Genomic DNA, 27115 nt, shown 5'->3' on the forward strand with positions numbered 1-27115 from the left:
GTCACGGTGCACCTCAGCCACACTCAAGGTACTAAATGATATCATAACATCATGATAAAAGACAGTACTGTGCAGCCGTCTTCATCGACCCCCTCAAGAGCTTTCGACTCTGTCAATCACCAAATTCTTATCGGCAGACTCAACAGCCTCGGTTTTCGGATGACTGCCTTGCCTGGTTCTGGTACTTTGCAGACAGAGTTCAGTGTGTCAAATCGGAGGGCATGCTGTCGGTCCTCTGGCAGTCTCTATGGGGTGCCACAGGGTTCAATTCTCGGGCCGACTCTTTTCTCTGTATATATCAATGATGTTTTGCTCTTGCTGCGGGCGATTCCCTGATCCACCTCTACGCAGACGACCACCATTCTATATACTTTCGGCCCGTCATTGGACACTGTGCTATCCAACCTCAAACGAGCTTCAATGCCATACAGCACTCCTTCCGTGGCCTCAACTGCTCCTAAACGCGAGTAAAACCAAATGCATGCTTTTCAACCGATCGCTGCCTGCACCCGCATGCCCGACTAGCATCACCACCCTGGATGGTTCCAACCTTGAATATGTGGACATCTATAAGTACCTAGGTGTCTGGCTAGACTGCAAACTCTCCTTCAGACTCACATCAAACATCTCCAATCAAAATCAAATCCAGAGTCGGCTTTCTATTCCGCAACAAAGCCTCCTTCACTCACGCCAAGCTTACCCTAGTAAAACTGACTATCCTACCGATCCTCGACTTCGGCGATGTCATCTACAAAATGGCTTCCAACACTCTACTCAGCAAACTGGATGCAGTCTATCACAGTGCCATCCGTTTTGTCACTAAAGCACCTTATACCACCCACCACTGCGACTTGTATGCTCTAGTCGGCTGGCCCTCACTACATATTCGTCGCCAGACCCACTGGCTCCAGGTCATCTACAAGTCCATGCTAGGTAAAGCTCCGCCTTATCTCAGTTCACTGGTCACGATGGCAACACCCATCCGTAGCACGCGCTCCAGCAGGTGTATCTCACTGATCATCCTAAAGCCAACACCTCATTTGGCCGCCTTTCGTTTCCAGTACTCTGCTGCCTGTGACTGGAACGAATTAAAAAATCGCTGAAGTTGGAGACTTTTATCTCCCTCACCAACTTCAAACATCAGCTATCCGAGCAGCTAACCGATCGCTGCAGCTGTACATAGTCTATTGGTAAATAGCTCACCCTTTTCACCTACCTCATTCCCATACTGTTTTATACTGTTTTTATTTATTTACTTTTCTGCTCTTTTGCACACCAATATCTCTACCTGTACATGCCCATCTGATCATTTATCACCAGTGTTAATCTGCAAAATTGTATTATTCGCCTACCTCCTCATGCCTTTTGCACACATTGTATATAGACTGCCCATTTTTTCTACTGTGTTATTGACTTGCTAAATTGTTTACTCCATGTGTAACTCTGTGTTGTCTGTTCACACTGCTATGCTTTATCTTGGCCAGGTCGCAGTTGCAAATGAGAACTTGTTCTCAACTAGCCTACCTGGTTAAATAAAGGTGAAATAAAAATAGGTTCTCCACACGACCACCTTCTGACATCACAGCTAAGGCATGCCAGGTAACTGTCCTGATAGGTTCTCCACACGACCACCTTCTGACATCACAGCTAAGGCATGCCAGGTAACTGTCTGATAGGTTCTCCACATAACCACCTTCTGACATCACGGCTAAGGCATGCCAGGTAACTGTCCTGATAGGTTCTCCCCAGATACACCTTCTGACATCACAGCTAAGGCATGCCAGGTAACTGTCCTGATAGGTTCTCCACGACCACCTTCTGACATCACATTTGGACATTTTCACTTAGGGGTGTACTCACTTTTGTTGCCAGCGGTTTAGACATTAATGGCAGTGTGTGGAGTTATTTTGAAGGGAATGCAAATGTACACTGTTATACAAGCTGTACACTCACTACTTTACATTGTAGCAAAGTGTAATTTCTTCAGCGTTGTCACATGAAAAGATATACTCAAATATTTACAAAAATGTGAGGGGTGTACTCACTTTTGGGATCTACTCTATATATTTTTCACTCCCCAGATATATAACAGAGTAGTTATCACAAAATAGTTTTCGCTCATCATCATATAAATGAAACCAATGTGGTCAGTAGAAACAGCAGCAGAAATGATCATGTTTTCTCTCTCTGTGGGAAGTGCCAATCTAGGCCATCTGCATTGGGAATTCACCTGGAATTTAATGTATTTTTCTTATTGTTTTAAGAGAAAAAAATGAATAAAACAATGGCAGTTTTAAACGATAAGAAAAAAATGATATATTTGCAATTCAAGATGTACAATGTATTCATCACACTGGGATCTGACCACTGGGATCTGACCACTGGGATCTGACCACTGGGATCTGACCACTGGGATCTGACCACTGGGACCTGACCACTGGGATCTGACCACTGGGATCTGACCACTGGGATCTGACCACTGGGATCTGACCACTGGGATCTGACCACTGGGATCTGACCACTGGGATCTGACCACTGGGATCTGACCACTGGGATCTGACAACTGGGATCTGACAACTGGGATCTGACCACTGGGATCTGACCACTGGGATCTGACCACTGGGATCTGACCACTAGGATCTGACAACTGGGATCTGACCACTGGGATCTGACCACTGGGATCTGACCACTGGGATCTGACCACTGGGATCTGACCACTGGGATCTGACCACTGGGATCTGACCACTGGGATCTGACCACTAGGATCTGACAACTGGGATCTGACAACTGGGATCTGACCACTGGGATCTGACCACTGGGATCTGACCACTGGGACCAGACCACTGGGATCTGACCACTGGGATCTGACCACTGGGATCTGACCACTGGGATCTGACCACTGGGATCTGACCACTGGGACCAGACCACTGGGATCTGACCACTAGGATCTGACCACTGGGATCTGACCACTAGGATCTGACAACTGGGATCTGACAACTGGGATCTGACCACTGGGATCTGACCACTGGGATCTGACCACTGGGACCAGACCACTGGGATCTGACCACTGGGATCTGACCACTGGGATCTGACCACTGGGATCTGACCACTGGGATCTGACCACTGGGACCAGACCACTAGGATCTGACCACTGGGATCTGACCATCTAGGATCTGACCACTAGGATCTGACCACTGGGATCACGACAACTGGGATCTGACAACTGGGATCTGACCACTGGGATCTGACCACTGGGATCTGACCACTAGGATCTGACCACTGGGATCTGACCACTGGGATCTGACCACTAGGATCTGACCACTGGGATCTGACCACTAGGATCTGACAACTGGGATCTGACAACTGGGATCTGACCACTGGGATCTGACCACTGGGATCTGACCCACTGGGACCTGACCACTGGGACCTGACCACTGGGATCTGACCACTGGGATCTGACCACTGGGATCTGACCACTGGGATCTGACCACTGGGATCTGACCACTGGGATCTGACCACTGGGACCAGACCACTGGGACCAGACCACTGGGATCTGACCACTGGGACCTGACCACTGGGACCTGACCACTGGGATCTGACCACTGGGATCTGACCACTGGGATCTGACCACTGGGATCTGACCACTGGGATCTGACCACTGGGATCTGACCACTGGGATCTGACCACTGGGACCTGACCACTGGGACCTGACCACTGGGATCTGACCACTGGGATCTGACCACTGGGACCTGACCACTGGGACCTGACCACTGGGATCTGACCACTGGGATCTGACCACTGGGATCTGACCACTGGGATCTGACCACTGGGATCTGACCACTGGGATCTGACCACTGGGATCTGACCACTGGGACCTGACCACTGGGATCTGACCACTGGGATCTGACCACTGGGATCTGACCACTGGGATCTGACCACTGGGACCTGACCACTGGGATCTGACCACTGGGACCTGACCACTGGGACCTGACCACTGGGATCTGACCACTGGGATCTGACCACTAGGACCTGACCACTGGGATCTGACCACTGGGATCTGACCACTGGGATCTGACCACTGGGATCTGACCACTGGGATCTGACCACTGGGATCTGACCACTGGATCTGACCACTGGGATCTGACCACTAGGATCTGACCACTGGGACCTGACCACTGGGATCTGACCACTGGGACCTGACCACTGGGATCTGACAACTGGGATCTGACCACTGGGATCTGACCACTGGGATCTGACCACTGGGACCTGACCACTGGGATCTGACCACTAGGATCTGACCACTGGGATCTGACCACTGGGATCTGACCACTGGGATCTGACCACTGGGATCTGACCACTGGGATCTGACCACTGGGATCTGACCACTGGGATCTGACCACTGGGATCTGACCACTGGGATCTGACCACTGGGATCTGACCACTGGGATCTGACCACTGGGACCTGGCCACTGGGACCTGACCACTGGGATCTGACCACTGGGACCTGACCACTGGGATCTGACCACTGGGATCTGACCACTGGGATCTGACCACTGGGATCTGACCACTGGGATCTGACCACTGGGGGATCTGACCACTGGGATCTGACCACTGGGATCTGACAACTGGGATCTGACAACTGGGATCTGACCCTGGGATCTGACCACTGGGACCTGACCACTGGGATCTGACAACTGGGATCTGACCACTGGGACCTGACACTGGGATCTGACCACTAGGATCTGACCACTGGGACCTGACCACTGGGACCTGACCACTGGGACCTGACCACTGGGATCTGACCACAGGACCTGACCACTGGGATCTGACCACTGGGACCTGACCACTGGGACCTGACCACTGGGATCTGACCACTGGGATCTGACCACTGGGACCTGACCACTGGGATCTGACCACTGGGACCTGACCACTGGGATCTGACCACTGGGACCTGACCACTGGGATCTGACCACTGGGACCTGACCACTGGGATCTGACCACTGGGATCTGACAACTGGGATCTGACCACTGGGATCTGACCACTGGGATCTGACCACTGGGATCTGACCACTGGGATCTGACCACTGGGATCTGACCACTGGGATCTGACCACTGGGATCTGACCACTGGGATCTGACCACTGGGATCTGACCACTGGGATCTGACCACTGGGATCTGACCACTGGGACCTGACCACTCGGGACCTGACCACTGGGACCTGACCACTGGGATCTGACCACTGGGATCTGACCACTGGGACCTGACCACTGGGATCTGACCACTGGGATCTGACCACTGGGATCTGACCACTGGGATCTGACCACTGGGATCTGACCACTGGGATCTGACCACTGGGATCTGACCACTGGGATCTGACCACTGGGATCTGACCACTGGGATCTGACAACTGGGATCTGACCACTGGGATCTGACCACTGGGACCTGACCACTGGGATCTGACCACTGGGATCTGACCACTGGGACCTGACCACTGGGACCTGACCACTAGGATCTGACCACTGGGACCTGACCACTGGGATCTGACCACTGGGACCTGACCACTGGGATCTGACCACTGGGACCTGACCACTGGGATCTGACCACTGGGATCTGACCACTGGGACCTGACCACTGGGATCTGACCACTAGGATCTGACCACTGGGACCTGACCACTGGGATCTGACCACTGGGACCTGACCACTGGGATCTGACCACTGGGACCTGACCACTGGGATCTGACCACTGGGACCTGACCACTGGGATCTGACCACTGGGATCTGACCACTGGGATCTGACCACTGGGATCTGACCACTGGGATCTGACCACTGGGATCTGACCACTGGGATCTGACCACTGGGATCTGACCACTGGGATCTGACCACTGGGATCTGACCACTGGGACCTGACCACTGGGATCTGACCACTGGGATCTGACCACTGGGATCTGACCACTGGGATCTGACCACTGGGACCTGACCACTGGGATCTGACCACTGGGATCTGACCACTGGGACCTGACCACTGGGACCTGACCACTGGGACCTGACCACTGGGACCTGACCACTGGGACCTGACCACTGGGATCTGACCACTGGGATCTGACCACTGGGATCTGACCACTGGGATCTGACCACTGGGATCTGACCACTGGGATCTGACCACTGGGACCTGACCACTGGGATCTGACCACTGGGATCTGACCACTGGGATCTGACCACTGGGATCTGACCACTGGGATCTGACCACTGGGATCTGACCACTGGGATCTGACCACTGGGATCTGACCACTGGGATCTGACCACTGGGATCTGACCACTGGGATCTGACCACTGGGATCTGACCACTGGGACCTGACCACTGGGATCTGACCACTGGGATCTGACCACTGGGATCTGACCACTGGGACCTGACCACTGGGACCTGACCACTGGGATCTGACCACTGGGATCTGACCACTGGGACCTGACCACTGGGATCTGACCACTGGGACCTGACCACTGGGATCTGACCACTGGGATCTGACCACTGGGATCTGACCACTGGGACCTGACCACTGGGGATCTGACCACTGGGATCTGACCACTGGGACCTGACCACTGGGACCTGACCACTGGGATCTGACCACTGGGATCTGACCACTGGGATCTGACCACTGGGATCTGACCACTGGGATCTGACCACTGGGATCTGACCACTGGGACCTGACCACTGGGACCTGACCACTGGGATCTGACCACTGGGATCTGACCACTGGGACCTGACCACTGGGACCACTGGGATCTGACCACTGGGATCTGACCACTGGGATCTGACCACTGGGACCTGACCACTGGGACCTGACCACTGGGACCTGACCACTGGGACCTGACCACTGGGACCTGACCACTGGGACCAGACCACTGGGATCTGACCACTGGGATCTGACCACTGGGATCTGACCACTGGGACCTGACCACTGGGACCTGACCACTGGGACCTGACCACTGGGACCTGACCACTGGGACCTGACCACTGGGATCTGACCACTGGGATCTGACCACTGGGACCTGACCACTGGGATCTGACCACTGGGATCTGACCACTGGCATCTGACCACTGGCATCTGACCACTGGCATCTGACCACTGGGACCTGACCACTGGGATCTGACCACTGTTGACCAGACCACTGTTGACCAGACCACTGGGACCTGACCACTGGGATCTGACCACTGGGACCTGACCACTGGGATCTGACCACTGTTGACCAGACCACTGGGACCAGACCACTGGGACCAGACCACTGGGACCAGATCAGAATATGCCTGTCCACTGGGACCAGACCACTGGGACCAGACCACTGGGACCAGACCACTGGGACCAGATCAGAATATGCCTGTCCACTGGGACCAGACCACTGGGACCAGATCAGATGCCTGTCCCCTGGTTCCAGCGTTGATTTTATATCACATGGCTCTGTTCTACTCAGTATAGCTGTAGACAGTGAGGCTAGTGTGTACTATAGTGTAATGTACTATAGTGTAATGTACTATAGTGTAATGTACTATAGTGTAATGTACTATAGGGTAGTGTACTATAGTGTAGTGTACTGTAGTGTACTGTAGTGTAGTGTACTATAGTGTAATGTACTGTAGGGTAGTGTAGTGTACTGTAGTGTAGTGTACTATAGGGTAGTGTAGTGTAGTGTACTATAGTGTAATGTACTATAGGGTAGTGTAGTGTACTGTACTATAGTGTAGTGTAGTGTACTATAGTGTAATGTACTATAGACCAGTGTAGTGTACTGTAGTGTAGTGTACTATAGGGTAGTGTAGTGTACTATAGTGTAATGTACTATAGGTAGTGTACTATAGTGTAATGTACTTGCCCAGTGGACTGTCTTCCCCAGACAAGACGTATGGTTAGAACTTGCCCTTGCTCGGAAATGTTCCACAATCTTGTGCAGATGGTCAGGATATGGATAAGAGCGTCTGCTAAATGACTTAAATGTAAATGTATAGGGTAGTGTAGTGTACTATAGTGTAATGTACTATAGACTAGTGTACTATAGTGTAATGTACTATAGGGTAGTGTACTATAGTGTAATGTACTATAGGGTACTGTACTGTACTATAGGGTAGTGTACTATAGGGTAGTGTACTATAGGGTAGTGTACTATAGGGTAAGTGTAGTGTACTGTACTATAGTGTAGTGTAGTGTACTGTAGTGTAGTGTACTATAGGGTAGTGTAGTGTACTATAGGGTAGTGTAGTGTACTGTACTATAGTGTAATGTACTATAGACTAGTGTACTATAGTGTAATGTACTATAGGGTAGTGTACTATAGTGTAATGTACTATAGGGTAGTGTACCAGTGTAGTGTACTATAGTGTAATGTACTATAGGGTACTGTACTATAGTGTAATGTACTACAGGGTAGTGTACTATAGGGAGTGTACTATAGGGTAGTGTACTGTACTATAGTGTAATGTACTATAGGGTACTGTACTATAGGGTACTGTACTATAGTGTAATGTACTATAGGGTAGTGTACTATAGGCAGTGTAATGTACTATAGGGTAGTGTACTGTACTATAGTATAATGTACTATAGGGTACTGTACTATAGTGTAATGTACTATAGGGTAGTGTACTATAGGGTAGTGTACTATAGTGTAATGTGTACTATAGGGTACTGTACTGTACTATAGTAATGTACTATAGTGTAATGTACTATAGGGTAGTGTACTATAGGGTAGTGTACTATAGGGTAGTGTACTATAGGGTAGTGTACTGTGCTATAGGGTAGTGTACTATAGGGTACTGTACTGTACTATAGGGGTAGTGTACTATAGTGTACTATAGGTAGTGTACTATAGGGTAGTACTATAGGCAGTGTACTATAGGGTAGTGTAGTGTACTGTACTATAGTGTAGTGTAGTGTACTATAGTGTAATGTACTATAGGGTACTGTACTGTACTATAGTGTAATGTACTATAGGGTGTGTACTATAGGTAGTGTACTATAGTGTAGTGTACTATAGGGTACTGTACTGTACTATAGGGTAGTGTACTATAGGGTAGTGTACTATAGGTAGTGTACTATAGGGTAGTACTGTACTATAGGGTAGTGTACTATAGGGTACTGTACTGTACTATAGTGTAATGTACTATAGGGTAGTGTACTATAGGGTAGTGTACTATAGGGTAGTGTAGTGTACTGTACTATAGTGTAGTGTGTACTGTAGTGTAGTGTACTATAGGGTAGTGTAGTGTACTATCCCCAGTGTAGTGTACTGTAGTGTAGTGTACTATAGGGTAGTGTAGTGTACTATAGGGTAGTGTAGTGTACTATAGTGTAATGTGTACTATAGGGTAGTGTAGTGTACTATAGGGTAGTGTACTGTACTATATGGTAGTGTACTGTACTATAGTGGTAAGTCGCTCTGGATAAGAGCGTCTGCTAAATGACTTAAATGTAAAATGTAAAATGTACTGTATGGTAGTGTACTGTATGGTAGTGTACTGTATGGTAGTGTACTATAGGGTAGTGTACTGTACTATATGGTAGTGTACTGTATGGTAGTGTACTATAGGGTAGTGGAGTGTACTATAGTGTACTATATGGTAGTGTACTGTACTGTATGGTAGTGTACTGTATGGTAGTGTACTGTATGGTAGTGTACTATAGGGTAGTGTACTGTACTATATGGTAGTGTACTGTATGGTAGTGTACTGTATGGTAGTGTACTATAGTGTAGTGTACTATAGGTAGTGTACTATAGGTAGTGTACTATAGTGTAGTGTACTATAGGGTAGTGTACTATAGGGTAGTGTACTATAGGCAGTGTAGTGTACTATAGGGTAGTGTACTGTACTATAGGGTACTGTACTATAGGGTAGTGGAGTGTACTATAGTGTACTATAGGGTAGTGTACTATAGGGTAGTGTACTATAGGGTAGTGTACTATATGGTAGTACTGTACTATATGGTAGTGTACTATATGGTACTGTACTATATGGTAGTGTACTATAGGGTAGTGTACTATAGGGTAGTGGAGTGTACTATAGTGTACTATAGGGTAGTACTATAGGTAGTGTACTATAGGGTACTATAGGGTAGTGTACTATAGGGTAGTGGAGCTGTAGAGAGCTGAGTACCAGTGTCAAGGCTCTGACTGATATATAGACAGATACTTCTGCTTTCTGACTGATGTGGAGGAGGCAGTAAACATAATGGTCAGATAGTGTTGACACACTCCTCACACGGAGGGCTTGTTGTCTCGCTCTGACGATCACAATCTATTTCTCTCTCTCACGGTCTTCATCTCTCATGATATCGATCTCTCTTTCTCTCTACGGTCTTCATCTCCCATGAAATCGATCTCTTTCTCTCTCACGGTCTTCATCTCCCATGAAATCGATCTCTTTCTCTCTCACGGTCTTCATCTCCCCATGAAATCGATCTCTTTCTCTCTCACGGTCTTCATCTCTCATGATATCGATCTCTTTCTCTCTCCCACGGTCTTCATCTCCCATGAAATCGATCTCTTTCTCTCTCACGGTCTTCATCTCTCATGAAATCGATCTCTTTCTCTCTCACGGTCTTCATCTCCCATGAAATCGATCTCTTTCTCTCTCAGGGTCTTCATCTCTCATGAAATCGATCTCTTTCTCTCTCACAGTCTTCATCTCTCATGAAATCGATCTCTTTCTTTGGCTCTCTTTGTTCGATCACGATCCTTGTCTCTCTCCCTCTGTCTCTCTGTCTCTCTGTCTCTCTGTCTCTGTCTCTCTGTCTCTCTCTGTCTCTCTCTCTCTCTCTCTCTCTCTCTCTCTCTCTCTCTCTGTCTCTCTCTGCAGTTTTCCATTTTTCTATTTTGTTCTTCTCCTGAAAACAAACAACCCCCTGTTTTTCTACCAGCCTGTGTGAATCGTTTCTCTCCTTCTTCTCTGTGTGTCCGTCCTGTAGGTGTGCAGTACGTGGATCGGTAGTGGTGTGGTCAGTGACCTGAATGATCTTCGTCGCGTCCACAATCTCCTGGTATCTTCGCTGGACAAGGTGCAGGCTGGGAAGGATTCCTCCAGCCAGCTGTACAGTGAGTGCTACCACCATGGAGAAATTGGCCGTACTGAAGGCCTGGGCTGAGGTGAGTTTGTAAATCTACCGGTCAGAGGCCTGTAACACTATAGACTATAGGCTGGGCTGGAGGCCTGTAACACTATAGACTATAGGCTGGGCTGGAGGCCTGTAACACTATATGCTGGGCTGGAGGCCTGTAACACTATAGACTATAGGCTGGAGGCCTGTAACACTATAGACTATAGGCTGGAGGCCTGTAACACTATAGATTATAGGCTGGGCTGGAGGCCTGTAAACACTATAGACTATAGGCTGGACTGGAGGCCTGTAACACTATAGACTATAGGCTGGAGGCCTGTAACACTATAGACTATAGGCTGGGCTGGAGGCCTGTAACACTATAGACTATAGGCTGGGCTGGAGGCCTGTAACACTATAGACTATAGGCTGGGCTGGAGGCCTGTAACACTATAGATTATAGGCTGGAGGCCTGTAACACTATAGACTATAGACTGGGCTGGAGGCCTGTAACACTATAGACTATAGGCTGGAGGCCTGTAACACTATAGACTATAGGCTGGGCTGGAGGCCTGTAACACTATAGACTATAGACTGGGCTGGAGGCCTGTAACACTATAGACTATAGGCTAGGCTGGAGGCCTGTAACACTATAGACTATAGGCTGGGCTGGAGGCCTGTAACACTATAGACTATAGGCTGGGCTGGAGGCCTGTAACACTATAGATTATAGGCTGGGCTGAGGCCTGCAACACTATAGACTATAGACTGGGCTGGAGGCCTGTAACATATAGACTATAGGCTGGAGGCCTGTAACACTATAGACTATAGGCTGGGCTGGAGGCCTGTAACACTATAGACTATAGACTGGGCTGGAGGCCTGTAACACTATAGACTATAGGCTAGGCTGGAGGCCTGTAACACTATAGACTATAGGCTGGGCTGGAGGCCTGTAACACTATAGACTATAGACTGGGCTGGAGGCCTGTAACACTATAGACTATAGGCTGGAGGCCTGTAACACTATAGACTATAGGCTGGAGGCCTGTAACACTATAGACTATAGGCTGGGCTGGAGGCCTGTAACACTATAGACTATAGACTGGAGGCCTGTAACACTATAGACTGTAGACTGGAGGCCTGTAACACTATAGACTAGGCTGGGCTGGAGGCCTGTAACACTATAGACTATAGGCTGGACTGGAGGCCTGTAACACTATAGACTATAGGCTGGACTGAGGCCTGTAACACTATAGACTATAGGCTGGACTGGAGGCCTGTAACACTATAGACTATAGGCTGGAGGCCTGTAACACTATAGACTATAGGCTGGGCTGGAGGCCTGTAACACTATAGACTATAGGCTGGGCTGGAGGCCTGTAACACTATAGACTAGGGGGCTGGGCTGGAGGCCTGTAACACTATAGACTATAGGCTGGAGGCCTGTAACACTATAGACTATAGACTGGAGGCCTGTAACACTATAGACTATAGACTGAGGCCTGTAACACTATAGACTATAGGCTGGGGCTGGAGGCCTGTAACACTATAGACTATAGGCTGGAGGCCTGTAACACTATAGACTATAGACTGGAGGCCTGTAACACTATAGACTATAGGCTGGGCTGGAGGCCTGTAACACTATAGACTATAGGCTGGAGGCCTGTAACACTATAGACTATAGACTGGAGGCCTGTAACACTATAGACTATAGACTGGAGGCCTGTAACACTATAGACTATAGACTGGAGGCCTGTAACACTATAGACTATAGACTGGAGGCCTGTCACACTATAGACTATAGACTGGAGGCCTGTAACACTATAGACTATAGACTGGAGGCCTGTCACACTATAGACTATAGACTGGAGGCCTGTCACACTATAGACTATAGACTGGAGGCCTGTAACACTATAGACTATAGACTGGAGGCCTGTAACACTATAGACTATAGGCTGGAGGCCTGTAACACTATAGACTATAGGCTGGGCTGGAGGCCTGTAACACTATAGACTATAGGCTGGAGGCCTGTAACACTATAGACTATAGGCTGGGCTGGAGGCCTGTAACACTATAGACTATAGGCTGGAGGCCTGTAACACTATAGACTATAGGCTGGGCTGGAGGCCTGTAACACTATAGACTATAGGCTGGGCTGGAGGCCTGTAACACTATAGACTATAGGCTGGGCTGGAGGCCTGTAACACTATAGACTATAGGCTGGGCTGGAGGCCTGTAACACTATAGACTGGAGGCCTGTAACACTATAGACTATAGGCTGGAGGCCTGTAACACTATAGACTGGAGGCCTGTAACACTATAGACTGGAGGCCTGTAATACCATAGGCTGGAGGCCTGTAACACTATAGACTATAGGCTGGGCTGGAGGCCTGTAACACTATAGACTATAGGCTGGAGGCCTGTAACACTCATAGACTGGAGGCCTGTAACACTATAGACTGAGGCCTGTAACACTATAGGCTGGGCCTGTAACACTATAGACTATAGGCTGGGCTTTGGAGGCCTGTAACACTATAGACTATAGGCTGGAGGCCTATAACACCAGACTATAGGCTGGAGGCCTGCAACACTATAGACTATAGGCTGGAGGCCTGTAACACTATAGACTATAGGCTGGGCTGGAGGCCTGTAACACTAGACTGGAGGCCTGTAACTCTATAGACTGAGGCCTGTAACTCTATAGACTGAGGCCTGTAACTCTATAGACTGGAGGCCTGTAACTCTATAGGCTGGAGGCCTGTAACTCTATAGGCTGGAGGCCTGTAACTCTATAGACTGGAGGCCTGTAACTCTATAGCTGGAGGCCTGTAACTCTATAGACTGGAGGCCTGTAACTCTATAGACTGGAGGCCTGGGCCTTTTGAGTAAATCTGAGTTAAAAAAAAATGCTCATGAGATTCCGTTAAAATATCTAGAGCTGACACAGTCGTTGTGATAAAATCTTAAAACTGGTACATTTCAAAACTGTCTTTTGTGAGGTGCAGCCGGGGTGTAGTTCTGTACCATGGTGAGGGGTCGGTTGATCAACCAGGAGGATTCTCCACCAACTTTTTAAAATCTCCAGTTTGGGAACATTTTGGGTTCCCAGTAGATTACAACGGCGATGGACAGGAAGTTGTGGATAAAAAGTTGAACAGTATGTCGCCACGCTCAACCAGAATAGCCAGCTGCCGACACCTCCAACATGCTGACACATTTACACCGATTACTGGATCAAATCCAGAGCTGACAAGGTAAAAATCTGCTGTTCTGCCCCTGAACAAGGCAGTTAACACACTGTTCCCTGAACAAGGCAAGTTACCCTGTACCCTGAACAAGGCAGTTAACACACTGTTCCCTGAACAAGGCAGTTACCCCACTGTGCCCCTGAACAAGGCAGTTAACCCACTGTTCCCCTGAACAAGGCAGTTACCCCACTGTGCCCCTGAACAAGGCAGTTAACACACTGTTCCCTGAACAAGGCAGTTACCCCACTGTGCCCCTGAACAAGGCAGTTAACACTGTTCCCTGAACAAGGCAGTTACCCCACTGTGCCCCTGGAAGGCAGTTAACCCACTGTTCCCCTGAACAAGGCAGTTAACACACTTCCCCGGTCGGCCGTTATTGTAAATAAGAATCTGTTCTTAACTTGCCGTGTTAAATAAAAAAATCTACATAAAAGAAAAACGGTGAAGCATGGAGGTGGCGGCATCATGGGAAACTAGGTCTGGAACAAAAGAGATCCTTGATGAAAACCTGCTCCAGACGTTCACCTTCCAACAGGACAACGACCTAAGAACACAGCCAATACAACACAGGAGTGGCTTCGGGACAAGTCTCTGAATGTCCTTGAGTGGCCCAGCCAGAGCCTGGACTTGAACCTGATCGATCATCTCTGAGAGACCTGAGAGAGACCTTTTTATGGTAGAGTGGCCAGACGGAAGCCACTCCTCCCAGTGAAAGGCACATGACAGCCCAGCTTGAGTTTACCAAAAGGCACCTAAGGACTCTCCAGACATAGTCAAACATGTTTGTCTCTCTCTCTCTGTCTGTCTGTCTCTCGCTCTCTCTCTCTGGCTCTCTGTCGCTTCTCTCCTGTGCTCTCTCTGTCTCTCTCTGTCTCTCTCTCTCCCGTGCTCTCATTCTCTCGGGTCTCTCTCCCGTGCCTCATTCTCCCCTCCCCCATCTTTCAGGTGTATGTGGTGGCCATGAAGATAAAGAAGGAAGCAGAGTCTCGGCCGGTGAAGGAGGTGAAGGCGGGAGAAGAGGATGAGGAAGAGGAGGAGGTGGGAGCGGACGTTCTTCCTCCTGACAGCCTGATTATGCTGGTGCAGCCTGAACTACCGTCTCTGTCTGGGCTGTGGTTGGCTGTCCTCAGAGACTACGCTCTGCTCACGCTGCCTGCCGAGTTCTCCAGCCAACTGCCCCCTGACGGTACACAACACCACAACTCAACCCTATGGGCCAGTCTTAAGCCACAGATTCATTAAATAAGGTATCTCAACTGAACACGCTTTTCTAGACTTGATTCATCTGTTTCCGGGGAAACTGTCCCTACAACTTCTTGACTTTGTGTGACAGATTGGGTTGCTACTCCACCTCTGTCTCTTAAAAGGACAATACCTCCTGACAAGCCTGTTTTCCTGTGTTCCTGTGTGTGTCCTGTGTTGTTCAGGTGGTGCCTTCTACACCCCAGAGACCATCGACACAGCCCGCCTCCATTACCGTGGCTCCTGGGCCCCCGTTCTCCATGCTGTGGCCCTCTGGCTGAGCAGCACCAGCTTTGGGGCCGGGAGGGGGAAGAGGAGGCCCCGCTGTCCCTCCACAGGCTTCTGGGGCACCAGTCTACCCCAGGGGTAACCCTGGACCTACTCAGAGCCTGGAGGATCTGATTAAGGACAGAATGCATCTGATGTTGGGTATGGACCACAGACACAGAGACAGGCAGCCACAGAGACAGGCAGCCACAGAGACAGGCAGCCACAGAGACAGGCAGCCACAGAGACAGGCAGCCACAGAGACAGGCAGCCACAGAGACAGGCAGCCACAGGGACAGGCAGACACAGAGACAGGCAGACACAGAGACAGGCAGCCACAGAGACAGGCAGCCACAGAGACAGGCAGCCACAGAGACAGGCAGCCACAGAGACAGGCAGCCACAGAGACAGACAGACACAGAGACATGCAGACAGACAAACAGCCACAGGGACAGCCAGACAGAGACAGACAGACAGACAGACAGACAGACAGACAGACAGACAGACAGACAGACAGACAGACAGACAGATGACAGACAGACAGACAGGTGTCAGTATAGATGATAACTAACCACTGTCCCTCCCAGGTGTCAGTATAGATGATAACTAACCACTGTCCCTCCCAGGTGTCAGTATAGATGATAACTAACCACTGTCCCTCCCAGGTGTCAGTATAGATGATAACTAACCACTGTCCCTCCCAGGTGTCAGTATAGATGATAACTAACCACTGTCCCTCCCAGGTGTAAGTATAGATGATAACTAACCACTGTCCCTCCCAGGTGTCAGTATAGATGATAACTAACCACTGTCCCTCCCAGGTGTCAGTATAGATGATAACTAACCACTGTCCCTCCCAGGTGTCAGTATAGATGATAACTAACCACTGTCCCTCCCAGGTGTCAGTATAGATGATAACTAACCACTGTCTCTCCCAGGTGTCAGTATAGATGATAACTAACCACTGTCCCTCCCAGGTGTCAGTATAGATGATAACTAACCACTGTCTCTCCCAGGTGTCAGTATAGATGATAACTAACCACTGTCTCTCCCAGGTGTCAGTATAGATGATAACTAACCACTGTCTCTCCCAGGTGTCAGTATAGATGATAACTAACCACTGTCCCTCCCAGGTGTCAGTATAGATGATAACTAACCACTGTCCCTCCCAGGTGTCAGTATAGATGATAATAACCACTGTCTCTCCCAGGTGTCAGTATAGATGATAATAACCACTGTCCCTCCCAGGTGTAAGTATAGATGATAACTAACCACTGTCCCTCCCAGGTGTCAGTATAGATGATAACTAACCACTGTCTCTCCCAGGTGTCAGTATAGATGATAACTAACAGCTGTCTCTCCCAGGTGTCAGTATAGATGATAAACTAACCACTGTCTCTCCCAGGTGTCAGTATAGAGTTCCTGTGTTTCCCAAGACCTGAGGAACCTATAGAACATGTCATGTCATGTCTACAGGCTCTCTGTACCCTACTGGACTCTCCCTGTGCCAGGACACACATCAGTGAAGACCAGGTAAAGATAACAGGAGGGAGGGGAGGGAGGGAGGGCAGGCAGGGTGGGAGGGGAGGGAGGAAGGGGGGGGAGGGAGAGAGGGAAGGGAGGGGGGAGGGAAGGAGAGGGAGGAAAGGAGGGGGCAGGGATGGAGGGAGGAGAGAGGAATGACTAATGTATATCATCACCAGACAGTAGAATGACTAATGTATATCATGTTCCAGAGGTGATGATCTATATCCGTTTCCCTCTCCACACACCATCTCTGTCTCTATCCGTTTCCCTCTCTACACACACACCATCTCTGTCTCTATCCGTTTCCTCTCCACACACCATCTCTGTCTCTATCCGTTTCCCTCTCCACACACACCATCTCTGTCTCTATCCGTTTCCCTCTCCACACACCATCTGTCTCTATCCGTTTCCCTCTCCACACACACCATCTCTGTCTCTATCCGTTTCCTCTCCACACACACCATCTCTGTCTCTATCCGTTTCCCTCTCCACACACCATCTCTGTCTCTATCCGTTTCCCTCTCCCACACACCATCTCTGTCTCTATCCGTTTCCCCCTCTCCACACACACCATCTCTGTCTCTATCCGTTTCCCTCTCTCCACACACACCATCTCTGTCTCTATCCGTTTCCCCTCTCCACACACCATCTCTGTCTCTATCCGTTTCCCTCTCTCCACACACACCATCTCTGTCTCTATCCGTTTCCCTCTCCACACACACCATCTCTGTCTCTATCCGTTTCCCTCTCTCCACACACACCATCTCTGTCTCTATCCGTTTCCTCTCTCCACACACACCATCTCTGTCTCTATCCGTTTCCCTCTCCACACACACCATCTCTGTCTCTATCCGTTTCCCCTCTCCCACACACCATCTCTGTCTCTATCCGTTTCCCTCTCTCCACACACACCATCTCTGTCTCTATCCGTTTCCCTCTCTCCACACACACCATCTCTGTCTCTATCCGTTTCCTCTCCACACACACCATCTCTGTCTCTATCCGTTTCCCCCTCTCCACACACACCATCTCTGTCTCTATCCGTTTCCCTCTCACACACACCATCTCTGTCTCTATCCGTTTCCCTCTCCCACACACCATCTCTGTCTCTATCCGTTTCCCTCTCTCCACACACACCATCTCTGTCTCTATCCGTTTCCTCTCTCCACACACACCATCTCTGTCTCTATCCGTTTCCCTCTCCACACACCATCTCTGTCTCTATCCGTTTCCCTCTCCCACACACCATCTCTGTCTCTATCCGTTTCCCTCTCCACACACACCATCTCTGTCTCTATCCGTTTCCTCTCTCCACACACACCATCTCTGTCTCTATCCGTTTCCCTCCACACACCATCTCTGTCTCTATCCGTTTCCCTCTCCACACACACCATCTCTGTCTATATCCGTTTCCCTCTCCACACCATCATCTCTCTATCCGTTTCCCTCTCTCCACACACACCATCTCTGTCTCTATCCGTTTCTCTCCATGTGTATAGAGGTCTATACAGGTTTCTCTTCATGTTGTAGTTGTTGGGTGTAGAGCTGACAGGCTGGGGGTCTAACCAGGTTTCGTGTTGTAGTTGTTGGGGTGTAGAGCTGACAGGCTGGGGGTCTAACCAGGTTTCGTGTTGTAGTTGTTGGGTGTAGAGCTGACAGGCTGGGGGTCTAATCCAGGTTTAATGTTGTAGTTGTTGGGTGTAGAGCTGACAGGCTGGGGGTCTAACCAGGTTTCAGTGTTGTAGTTGTTGGGGCAGAGCTGACAGGCTGGGGGTCTAACCAGGTTTCATGTTGTAGTTGTTAGGTGTAGAGCTGACAGGCTGGGGGTCTAACCAGGTTTCATGTTGTAGTTGTTGGGTGTAGAGCTGACAGGCTGGGGTCTAACCAGGTTTCATGTTGTAGTTGTTAGGTGTAGAGCTGCTCAACGTTCTCCACAGACTACTCCTGACCAGAGATCCTCCAGCCGTTCAGCTCCAAGTTACGGCTGGTGCAGGAGACGATCCGGGCTGCACAGGATCACCTGACACAGCAGAGAGACACACAGGGTCAGTTCTGACACGGGTCGCCATGCTGGTTCCCAGATACCTTTCTGCAGTTTCGTTAGGATATACCACTGAAATGTACATTAATTTAAAATCAATGTTTACCTGAAACCTAAATGGGCTCATGACTTCTGATTTGTCAAGTCCGGTCTCAGAATGTTCTCACCTCATGTTGATCTGCTCTACGTATCTCCCCCCCTCCAGGTAAGGAGGGTGGAGGGAGCAGGACGGTCGGTCTCTCCGGGAGAGGGAGGTGAGACTGGGAGCTGATCCCGGGAAGTCCCTCGTCTTCGCTGCCATGGAGCTTATGGTGTTCATCCTGGTTCGTCACTTACCCCAACTCAACACCAGGTAATATACGAATGTAGTATTTTAACAGGTAATATACGAATGTAGTATTTTAACAGGTAATATACGAATGTAGTATTTTAACAGGTAATATACGAATGTAGTATTTTAACAGGTAATATAGGAATGTAGTATTTTAACAGGTAATATACGAATGTAGTATTTTAACAGGTAATATACGAATGTAGTATTTTAACAGGTAATATACGAATGTAGTATTTTAACAGGTAATATACGAATGTAGTATTTTAACAGGTAATATACGAATGTAGTATTTTAAATATATGTTTTGTTTCTGTTGTAGCGTGTCGGGGTCGTTCTGTTGTAACGTGTCGGGGTCGTTCTGTTGTATCAGGGTCGTTCTGTATCAGGGTCGTTCTGTATTTGTTGTAACATATCAGGGTCGTTCTGTTGTAGCGGGTCGTTCTGTAGTAACGTGTCGGGGGTCGTTCTGTAGTAACGTGTCGGGTCGTTCTGTAGTAACGTGTCGGGTCGTTCTGTTGTAACGTGTCGGGTCGTTCTGTAGTAACGTGTCGGGTCGTTCTGTAGTAACGTGTCGGGGTCGTTCTGTAGTAACGTGTCGGGGTCGTTCTGTAGTAACGTGTCGGGGTCGTTCTGTTGTAACGTGTCGGGTCGTTCTGTTGTGTCGGGGTCGTTCTGTTGTATCAGGGTCGTTCTGTTGTATCAGGGTCGTTTCTGTATCAGGGTCGTTCTGTATTTGTTGTAACATATCAGGGTCGTTCTGTTGTAGCGGGTCGTTCTGTAGTAACGTGTCGGGGTCGTTCTGTAGTAACGTGTCGGGGTCGTTCTGTAGTAACGTGTCGGGGTCGTTCTGTTGTAACGTGTCGGGTCGTTCTGTAGTAACGTGTCGGGGTCGTTCTGTAGTAACGTGTCGGGGTCGTTCTGTTGTAACGTGTCGGGGTCGTTCTGTAGTAACGTGTCGGGGTCGTTCTGTTGTAACGTGTGGGGTCGTTCTGTTGTGTCGGGGTCGTTCTGTTGTATCGGGGTCGTTCTGTTGTATCAGGGTCGTTCTGTATCAGGGTCGTTCTGTATTTGTTGTAACATATCAGGGTCGTTCTGTTGTAGCGGGTCGATTCTGTAGTAACGTGTCGGGTCGTTCTGTTGTAACCTGTCGGGGTCGTTCTGTTGTATCAGGGTCGTTCTGTTGTATCAGGGTCGTTCTGTTGTGTCAGGGTCGTTCTGTATCAGGGTCGTTCTGTATTTGTTGTAACATATCAGGGTCGTTCTGTTGTATGAGGGTCGTTCTGTTGTGTCAGGGTCGTTCTGTATCAGTGTCGTTCTGTATTTGTTGTAACATATCAGGGTCGTTCTGTTGTAATACCCTGGTTATCCTGCTTGGAAGATTCTTGATTTCCTGCCTTTTTTTACCTGAAGTTTGCAACCCTAATAGTACAGCGTCTTTGGGTCATTGAAAAGCCCAAACTCATGTATTTTCATTCCCAGGGTGAACGAGTCCCCCAGCCACCTGCCCCTCCGACCCCAGCCTCGTCTGCCTGAGGAGAGCACCCGGCTGGTGGCTCACACCGTCTCTATACTGGCTGAACTGCCGTCGCTATGCTCCCCCGCAGGTAACACACAGACAAAAACACCTGACCACACAGACTCAGAATGTCTCCTGTAATTCATTGCCTTGTTGTTGTGGTTGGTGTGTAATACTGCTAATAGCAGAGTTCTAGTGTTCATCTCTCCGCCTTAGATTCAGTGTTGTGGTGTGTTATACTGCTAATAGATACTGCCTTAGATTCAGTGTTGTGGTGTGTAATACTGCTAATAGATACTGCCTTAGATTCAGTGTTGTGGTGTGTTATACTGCTAATAGATACTGCCTTAGATTCAGTGTTGTGGTGTGTAATACTGCTAATAGATACTGCCTTAGATTCAGTGTTGTGGTGTGTTATACTGCTAATAGATACTGCCTTAGATTCAGTGTTGTGGTGTGTTATACTGCTAATAGATACTGCCTTAGATTCAGTGTTGTGGTGTGTAATACTGCTAATAGATACTGCCTTAGATTCAGTGTTGTGGTGTGTTATACTGCTAATAGATACTGCCTTAGATTCAGTGTTGTGGTGTGTTATACTGCTAATAGATACTGCCTTAGATTCAGTGTTGTGGTGTGTTATACTGCTAATAGATACTGCCTTAGATTCAGTGTTGTGGTGTGTTATACTGCTAATAGATACTGCCTTAGATTCAGTGTTGTGGTGTGTTATACTGCTAATAGATACTGCCTTAGATTCAGTCTGGCTCAATGGCCTCTCTGCCGTTGGATCCCTCTCACCCTGGGTCTGTGGTTCTTATGTCTGAGACTGAAGCTTTCTGAGGATCAGATTATTCTGGAAATCGACTGAGTCACACTGGGTGTGAAACAACAGGAGAAGATTCAGTTAGGATGTCAGGGCCACTGAGAGATTAGGCAGGGATTTCAGGGCCACTGAGAGAGATTAGAGCAGGGATTTCAGGGCCACTGAGAGATTAGGGGCAGGGATTTCAGGGCCTGAGAGATTAGGGGCAGGGATTTCAGGACACAGAGATTAGGGGCAGGGATTTCAGGGCCACAGAGATTAGGGGCAGGGATTTCAGGGCCACTGACAGATTAGGGCAGGGATTTCAGGACCACAGAGATTAGGGACAGGGATTTCAGGGCCACAGAGATTAGGGGCATGGATTTCAGGGCTACTGACAGATTAGGGACAGGGATTTCAGGGCTACTGACAGATTAGGGACAGGGATTTCAGGGCTACTGACAGATTAGGGACAGGGATTTCAGGGCTACTGACAGATTAGGGACAGGGATTTCAGGGCTACTGACAGATTAGGGACAGGGATTTCAGGGCTACTGACAGATTAGGGACAGGGATTTCAGGGCTACTGACAGATTAGGGACAGGGATTTCAGGGCTACTGACAGATTAGGGACAGGGATTTCAGGGCTACTGACAGATTAGGGACAGGGATTTCAGGGCTACTGACAGACTGGGACAGGGATTTCAGGGCTACTGACAGATTAGGGACAGGGATTTCAGGGACACTGACAGATTAGGGACAGGGATTTCAAGGCTACTGACAGATTAGGGACATGGATTTCAGGGCTACTGACAGATTAGGGACAGGGATTTCAGGGCTACTGACAGATTAGCGACAGGGATTTCAGGGCTACTGACAGATTAGCGACAGGGATTTCAGGGCCATTGACAGATTAGGGACAGGGATTAGGGACAGGGATTTCAGGGCTACTGACAGATTAGGGACAGGGATTTCAGGGCCACTGACAGATTAGCAACAGGGATTTCAGGGCTACTGACAGACTAGGGACAGGGATTTCAGGGCTACTGACAGATTAGGGGCAGGGATTTCAGGGCTACTGACAGATTATGGACAGGGATTTCAGGGCTACTGACAGACTAGGGACAGGGAATCACAGGGCTACTGACAGATTAGGGACAGGGATTTCAGGGCTACTGACAGATTAGGGACAGGGATTTCCAGGACTACTGACAGACTAGGGACAGGGAATCACAGGGCTACTGACAGATTAGGGACAGGGATTTCAGGGCTACTGACAGATTAGGGACAGGGATTTCAGGGCTACTGACAGATTAGGGACAGGGATTTCAGGGCTACTGACAGATTAGGGACAGGGATAACATTATGTTTATAGAACAGGGATTAGGGACAGGGATTAGGGACAGGGATTAGGGACAGGGATAACATTATGTTTATAGAACAGGGATTAGGGACAGGGATTAGGGACAGGGATTAGGGACAGGGATTAGGGACAGAGATTTCAGGGCTACTGACAGATTAGGACAGGGATTTCAGGGCTACTGGCAGATTAGGGACAGGGATTTCAGGGCTACTGACAGATTAGGGACAGGGATAACATTATGTTTATAGAAAGGGTCTGTTTGCCTTGTTGACATGTAGCAGGTGCATTCTGCAATGGTTTATGCCGTCCAATCGTCATTTCAATTGGTGTGTGATGGAGTGAAGGATTACATTTTCAACGGCAGACCTTTCAGCTCGGAGGTTTGAACCTTCCGGTTACTGAGTCCAACGCTCTTACCACTAGGCTACCCTGCCGCCCCTAAAGAGATACAAGTCTCTGTCTCTCTGTCATTCTTCATTACTAAAGGATACAAGTATCATTCCTCATTACTGAAAGATACAAGTCTGTCTCTCTCTCATTCCTCGTACTGAAAGATACAAGTCTGTCTCTCTCTCATTCCTCATTACTGAAAGATACAAGTCTGTCTCTCTGTCATTCCTCATTACTGAAAGATACAAGTCTGTCTCTCTCTCATTCCTCATTACTGAAAGATACAAGTCCGTCTCTCTCTATCATTCCTCATTACTGAAGGATACAAGTCTGTCTCTCTGTCATTCCTCATTACTGAAAGATACAAGTCTGTCTCTCTCATTCCTCATTACTGAAAGATACAAGTCTGTCTCTCTCTCATTCCTCATTACTGAAAGATACAAGTCTGTCTCTCTCTCATTCCTCATTACTGAAAGATACAAGTCTGTCTCTCTCTCATTCCTCATTACTGAAAGATACAAGTCCGTCTCTCTCTCATTCCTCATTACTGAAGGATACAAGTCTGTCTCTCTGTCATTCCTCATTACTGAAAGATACAAGTCTCTCTCTCTCTCTCTCATTCCTCATTACTGAAAGATACAAGTCTGTCTCTCTCTCATTCCTCATTACTGAAAGATACAAGTCTGTCTCTCTCTCATTCCTCATTACTGAAAGATACAAGTCCGTCTCTCTCTCATTCCTCGTACTGAAGGATACAAGTCTGTCTCTCTGTCATTCCTCATTGCTGAAAGATACAAGTCTGTCTCTCTGTCATTCCTCATTACTGAAAGATACAAGTCTGTCTCTCTCTCATTCCTCATTACTGAAGGATACAAGTCTGTCTCTCTCTCATTCCTCATTACTGAAAGATACAAGTCTGTCTCTCTCTCATTCCTCATTACTGAGAACGGTAAGTCTGTCTCTCTCATTCCTCATTACTGAAGATACAAGTCTGTCTCTCTCTCATTCCTCATTACTGAAAGATACAAGTCTGTCTCTCTCTCTCATTCCTCATTACTGAAGGATACAAGTCTGTCTCTCTGTCATTCCTCATTACTGAAAGATACAAGTCTGTCTCTCTGTCATTCCTCATTACTGAAATATACAAGTCTCTCTCTGTCATTCCTCATTACTGAAAGATACAAGTCTCTCTCTCTCTCTGTCATTCCTCATGTCTGTCATCGCCCCCCCCACCCCCCTCCCCCACCCACAGGCAGCATGACCATTCTCCCGACTGTTCTCTTCCTGATAACCGGGGTCCTGAAGGAGACGGCTGTGAAGACACCTGATAACCCATACCCCTGCCAGTCTCAGGTACACACACACACACACACACACACACACACACACACACACACACACACACACACACACACACACACACACACACACACACACACACACAAAACATTTATAAAGACACCTGATAACTCCCATGCCTACCACAGTCTCAGATACACACACACACAAAACATTTATAAAGACAACTAGAATAACTCCATACCCCTGCCAGTCTCCCAGGTACACACACACACACAAAAAAAACATTTATAGACCCCTGACAACTCCATACCCCTGCCAGTCTCAGGTACACACACACACACACACACACACACACACACACACACACACACACACACAAAACATTTATAAAGACACCTGATAACTCCATACCCCTGCCAGTCTCAGGTACACACACACACACACACACACAAAACATTTATAAAGACTCTGATAACTCCCATACCCCTGCCAGTCTCAGGTACACACACACACACACACACACACACACACACACACACACACACACACAAAACATTTATAAAGACCCTGACAACTCCATCCCCCTGCCTGTCTCAGCTGCTCTACAGGGTATAAAGACCATCATCACCTCTCCTTTGGGCTGAAGACTCCTCAGTGGACAGGACTGATTAGGGTAGTCTGGCTTCTGTTCTAGAATATTCTCAACCAGGTAACATACACACTGTTCTAGAATATTCTCAATAAATAACACACACACTGTTCTAGAATATTCTCAACCAGGTAACATACACACTGTTCTAGAATATTCTCAACCAGGTAACATACACACGGTTCTAGAATATTCTCAACCAGGTAACATACACACTGTTCTAGAATATTCTCAACCAGGTAACACACACACGGTTCTAGAATATTCTCAACCAGGTAACATACACTGTTCTAGAATATTCTCAACCAGGTAACACACACACGGTTCTAGAATATTCTCCACCAGGTAACATACACACACTGTTCTAGAATATTCTCAACCAGATAACACACGGTTCTAGAATATTCTCCACCAGGTAACATACACTGTTCTAGAATATTCTCCTCCAAATAACACACACACTGTTCTAGAATATTCTCCACCAGGTAACACACACACTGTTCTAGAATATTCTCCACCAGGTAACACACACACTGTTCTAGAATATTCTCCCGCAGGTAACACACACGGTTCTAGAATATTCTCCACACCAGGTAACACACACACTGTTCTAGAATATTCTCCACCATTAACACACACACTGTTCTAGAATATTCTCCACCAGATAACATACACACTGTTCTAGAATATTCTCAACCAGGTAACACACACACACACTGTTCTAGAATATTCTCCATAGATAACATACACAGTGTTCTAGAATATTCTCCGCAGGTAACATACACACTGTTCTAGAATATTCTCCACCAGGTAACATACACACTGTTCTAGAATATTCTCAACCAGGTAACATACACACGGTTCTAGAATATTCTCCACCAGGTAACATATACACTGTTCTGAATATTCTCCACCAGGTAACATACACACTGTTCTAGAATATTCTCCACCAGGTAACACACACACACAGTGTTCTAGAATATTCTCCACCAGGTAACACACACACAGTGTTCTAGAATATTCTCCACCAGGTAGTACACACACAGTGTTCTAGAATATTCTCCACCAGGTAACATACACACTGTTCTAGAATATTCTCCACCAGGTAATAACACACTGTTCTAGAATATTCTCCACCAGGTAACACACACACTGTTCTAGAATATTCTCCACCAGATTAACACACACACTGTTCTAGAATATTCTCAACCAGGTAACACACACACACTGTTCTAGAATATTCTCCACCAGATAACATACACAGTGTTCTAGAATATTCTCCACCAGGTAACATACACACTGTTCTAGAATATTCTCTCACCAGGTAACACACACACTGTTCTAGAATATTC

At 48.1% G+C, this 27115-nt stretch overlaps 1 pseudogene; it reads left to right on the plus strand.

Moving 5' to 3' along the window:
• The first annotated feature begins 1695 nt into the window (after nt 1–1695).
• On the plus strand, nt 1696–25753 carry LOC127927005 (HEAT repeat-containing protein 5B-like; annotated as a pseudogene).
• Nucleotides 25754–27115: the final 1362 nt, after the last annotated feature.

The sequence above is a fragment of the Oncorhynchus keta genome, unplaced genomic scaffold, assembly GCF_023373465.1.
Source record: "Oncorhynchus keta strain PuntledgeMale-10-30-2019 unplaced genomic scaffold, Oket_V2 Un_contig_8935_pilon_pilon, whole genome shotgun sequence".
Classification (NCBI taxonomy): domain Eukaryota; kingdom Metazoa; phylum Chordata; class Actinopteri; order Salmoniformes; family Salmonidae; genus Oncorhynchus; species Oncorhynchus keta.